This window comes from Sapajus apella, unplaced genomic scaffold (assembly GCF_009761245.1).
Source record: "Sapajus apella isolate SASKATOON/1434 unplaced genomic scaffold, GSC_monkey_1.0 scaffold83, whole genome shotgun sequence".
NCBI classification, from domain to species: domain Eukaryota; kingdom Metazoa; phylum Chordata; class Mammalia; order Primates; family Cebidae; genus Sapajus; species Sapajus apella.
Window position 1 is genome coordinate 496,118 of NW_022437023.1, and position 5,160 is coordinate 501,277.

The 5,160-nt window shown below is 41.7% G+C and overlaps 1 long non-coding RNA gene across 1 annotated transcript in view; it reads right to left on the reverse strand.

The window, feature by feature from the left end:
* Positions 1–1,100: 1,100 nt before the first annotated feature.
* Positions 1,101–5,160, reverse strand: part of LOC116533590 — a 7,257-nt gene continuing 3,197 nt past the window's right edge. Inside the window, exon 3 of the long non-coding RNA XR_004261360.1 lies at positions 1,101–1,114. This is a non-coding gene — a long non-coding RNA (uncharacterized LOC116533590). The remainder of the gene's footprint in view (positions 1,115–5,160) is intronic.

Consider the following 5,160-nt stretch of genomic DNA (forward strand, 5'->3'; position numbering starts at 1 on the left):
AAGAATGTTGCTTCTTTGTTTAATAATAATTGAGTATTGGGTGTTTTTTATTTCAAAACATACACAGATTTTTTTTTTAAGTATGATTTTTGTTATTAACTTAAAACTTAATTACATGATAATCCTTTATGGCATGGAGTGTGGTCAACTTCTGTAAATATTTCACATGGACTCTAATAAATTTGATGCAGAATTTTTTTCCCCTTTATTTTATTGCATTTTAGGTTTTGGGGTACATGTGAAGAACATGTAAAATTGTTGCATAGGAACACATGTGGCAGTGTGATTTGCTGCCTTCCTCCCCATCACCTACTTCTGGCATTTCTCCCCCTGCTATCTCTCCCCAGCTCCCCACCCCCCACTGTCCCTCCCCTATTTCCCCCCAACTGACCCCAGTGTGTAGTGCTCCCCTCCCTGTGTCCATGTGTTCTCATTGTTCAACACCCGCCTATGAGTGAGAACATGCGGTGTTTGATCTTCTGATGCAGAATTTTATACATGTACATATTTATTGGATCAAGCATGGATTTTGTCATTTTTATTTGTTATGGCTTTCTTATTTTTGGACTGACCTATACATTACTAAGAGTGGTGCATTTATTTATTTATTTTTTAGAGACGATGTCTTGCTCTGTTGCCCAGACTGGAGTGCAATGGAGTAATCATGGCTCACTGCAGCCTCAAACACCTGGGCTTAATTGATCCTCCTGCCTCAGCCTCCCCGAGTAGCTGGGACTACAGGCATGCATCATGACTTCTGGCCTATGAATGGTGTATTTAAAACTCTAACTATGACTGTAGTTTTTTCAACTTGTTTCAAATTTTTAAATCAGCTTTTGCCCTCTATGCATTTAGGTTATGAGGTGCTTACTCTTGGGAATTAGTATAGTCTTGGTGAGCCTTTCCCAATTTGTCCTGACAATCTTCCTGTCCTAGCCTGTCTTGTCTGATGGTAATAAGCTCCACAGCTGTCTTTGGGTATTGGTTTGCTGTGTCTTTTTCTACTCTTTTGTTTTTACTCCCCGGTGTGTGTGTGCTTTAGATGTGGCCCTTGGTGTGGGCTACAAAAGTAAAAAATATACGGATTTTTGCTTTTGATTCAATCTGACAGTCTCTGTCTTCTAACTGGTGGTTCAATTCTTGTGGCAGTCAAAAGGAGCAAACTTGTTTCTGCAAGAGACAAACACTGAAGCCTCAGTGGTTTAACAAAACACAGGTTTATTTCTTAGCCATGTGTAGTTCAAGGCAGGCCAGGCACCCTGCAGCTCTCCTCCAAAAAGTGCCTTAAGGTAGCTAAGCACCGTGCATCTCCATCATTGAAAAGCACTTCACTTCCAGCTTTGCAGGGGAAGGCACATTCGTCCCACGGTTTTGGACCAGAAACTATTTGCCATCTCTGCTCACATTCCATTGGCAAGAAGCAAACAATGACCCCACATAGGCGCACGGGGATGGAAAAACGCACTTTAGCTGTGTGTGCAGGAAGATGTAATGGTTTGGTGAGCACATGGCACTGCCTTTGCCACATTCTGACTGTGTTTATTGTGAATATTAGTGCACTTGGACTTGTTTCTAATACCTTATTTATTTCAACATTTCTATTTTTTAAGTTTTCTTTTCTTTCTTTCTTTTCTTTTTTTTTTTTTTTTTTTAAGTCAGAGTCTCACTCTGTTGCACAGGCTAGATGCAGGGTGCAATCTTAGCTCAGTGCAACTGCCACCTCCCAGGTTCAAGCAGTTCTCCTGTCTCAGCCTCCTGAGTAGCTGGGACTACAGGCACATGCTGTCACACCTGGCTAATGGCTTTTCTTTTTCTTAATTTTAGTAGAGATGGGGTTTCACTGTGTTGCCCAGGCTAGTCTTGAACTCCTGAGCTCAGGCAATCCGCCTGCCTCGGCCTCCCAAAGTGCTAGAAATTACAAGCATGAGTGACCACACGGCCAAGTTTTCTCTTTTGATCTTCATTGGCTTTTTTTTTTTTTTTTTGAGTATTACTGATACCTTCCCCATCTTCCCTTTGACTGGATAAGAACTTTAGCATGCTTTCAAATTTATTCTCATATTTTCTCCTTTACCGAAGTATTTGGTCAGCATTAGTTCTCACATCTTTTGGCCCCTTCTAGAATGCTTTCTCTGATTAGAATTCTTTCAAAACATGTCAAGTGTGGGAATCTGCACAGCAAACCTTCTGAGGCCTTGGTATGCTTGATAATTTTTATTACACCAGCACTTTTGAATAAAGTCTAGCTGTGTATTAAATTCTATTTGAAGTTGTTTCCTTTAATATTTTAAATAACATCATTCCAAGTTTGTTTTTTTTTTTTTATCCAGTGTCACAGTTAGAAAATCCCAGGTCAATATTTCATGCTGGAATCTTTTAGAATTTTCTCATTGTCTTTGATACTTTAAAATTTTGCTAGTGTATCTAGAGTGGGTTTTTCCTTCTCTCTTAAAGACATTATGGATTTTCTCTATCTTTTAATTCTGGGAATTCATTTTATTTATTTATTTTATTTTATTTTATTTCTGAGGCAGAGTTTCACTCTTGTTGCCCAGGCTGGAGTGCAGTGATGTGATCCCGGCTCCCTGCAACCTCTGCCTCCCAGGTTCGAGTGATCCTCCTGCCTCAGCCTCCCGAGTAGCTGGGATTACAGGTACCCGCCACCACACCTGGCTAACTTTTTGTATTTTTAGTAGAGACGGGGTTTCATCATGTTGACCAGGCTGGTCTCAAACCCCTGACCTCGGTTGATCCACCTGCCTCAGCCACCGAAAGTGCTGTGATTACAGGCGTGAGCCACCGCACTTCCTTTTTATTTCTTTAACTATTTTATCCTCTTTTTTTTGTCTTTATGAAACTCATATAATCCATATTTGAACAATTCTCTCCTCCTTTTCCCTCGACTTTGCTGTTTATGACTCCTCCATTCCTCCCTCTTTCGTCCTGAGCGAGCTCCTCGGTGTAGTCCTTCAACTCTCTGTTTTGTTTTCAGTCGCATCTCTCCCACCATTTATCCCATTAATGAGGCTTTTACTTTGACTATATTTCTTTTACACTGAGAACTCCTAGGTGTTTTTCCTACGTTTTCTATTATTTTCATACTATAATAGCTTCTCACTTTTAAAGTACACTTTTAACGCTCATTTTAAATGGCCGGTCTCTGTTTTCTACTACTTCTTTCAAGGACATAGATGGTCCTGTTTGCTGTTTTTCTTTTCAGGAAGTGGCACTCCCTACAGGTCTCATTATTTTGGCCCATTAGTGGCCATCTGTGTTAGTGTCATGTGTGTAAAGAGAAAGAAGGGCCAGCTGGAGTCCTCGGCCAGCACAAAACCACAGTCACTACCCTTTGGGTGTCACTTCAGGTCAGGGCTTCAGGGTGGGAGCCCTGGGAGGCGTAGGGAGCACTGGTAGCTGGAGTGGTGGAGGAGGCAATGACTAGGGCAGTCCCCAGCTCCTCCCCACTCCAGCAGAATTTCAGCTTGGATTTTCTCACCTATCCCTCAACAGCTCCACAGGCAATCAGGATATGGCCATCGTTTTTCCCAGGGGGAGCAGGCAGTGATTGCTCAAGGCCAACACCAGGGAGGCAAGAGCAGAAGCTTCCAGGAACCGTCTCATAGCCACAGCCAGCAAACAACCCAGTTCAAAACACCTTTCAGTCTCACTAGGGCCTCCTCATTATTTGTCTTCTCAGAATATGTATGTACGGCCCACATTCCCTCCTAGATAGAAAGGACCTGTAAGAAGGGATCATGGTTTATTGAATCTCTTACACAATCATCCCTTTCCCCCTAAATGCTAGCAGAATATTAAATAAATCAGTCGATGATAACAAATGAAAGTGAATAAAGTAGATAACACTGCCTCTAGGAGAGGTACTGTTATTGGGACTAGAGTCTAATACTGGGGCAAATAGAGGTTCAACAAAAACTTACTAAAGTGTTCTTTTAAAATGACACAAATCCAGTTGTTCTAAATTGCCTAAAATGCTAACTTTGAGGTAAAGTTATATATCATGTTCTTTGGAGCATGACAAGTTCAGGTGGGTGTTGGGGGATGTTCTTCATTAAATACATGTTTATAGGACACCTACTGTGACCTGGGCACTGTGTCTGCACTGGGAGCACAGACGAGCAGGACGCAATCCCCTTCCCCAAGGACTATGCTGTCCAGTGACGTAGCCACCGCCACCTGCAGCTATTCAGCAAAAAAATGTACTCTAAGTATAAAATGCCCTGGAATTTGAATACTTGATTAAATATACATACATAATCTCAGTAATTTTTATATTAGTTAATGTTGAATTGACAATGTTTTGTATATTTGCAGTTTACAATATATATTACATTAATCTCACTTGTTTTTTATTACTTTTTAAATGTAGCTACTAGAAATGTTGAAATTGAATTAAGAGGCTCCTTTCTACTGGACAGCACTGCTGTGGTTGCTCTTGGTTGGCTACCAGTTGGCCACTGGCTCCTTTTCTGAGATTTTTCCATTTAAGCAGCCTGCTGCTTCCCAGGGTCTTCAGGTCCTTTCCTGTTGCTACCTAGATATTCCACCAGAGGGCGTCCTTACCATTGAATTTTTCCATTCCGGACCTTAGATCTATTTTGTTGGCGCATAGCTCTATTTTTAATCTATTTTTTTAAGCACCGTGCTAGGTTCTGGGACCACAATTATGGTTCCTGCCATCAAGAATAGCTATCTTGGAAGTCTGTACACAGAAATAAATATGTTGTGAAAAAAGGAGAAAGTCCATTATATTAATGTGCAATGTAAATGTTTATGTAGTCTGCAACTTTCTGGGGCTAATCCTTTCCGTAGTAATTAAGTAGTTTCAAGTGCCCGTATAACTGCAGGAAGTCAAGTGACCCAGTGCTGTCACTAGAATGTCTGATGATTCCTGCACAGAGAGTGATGCAAATGTGTGCTTACATATGGAGGCTGGCATCTCTTCCCCCAGCCTCCTGCCCTGTGGTGGTCATTTGGGGGCCGGTCCCTAGGACAGCAGATTTCTTGTTGGCCATCACTTTTCAAACTCTGGACTTCTGCCCTTTGGCTGGGAGCTGCTCACTTCCCTTAGAGCTTTCCCCTTCCACCTCCTGACTTCCCTAAATCCCAGAGCCCCAACCTCTATCTCCTGGAAAATTCTTT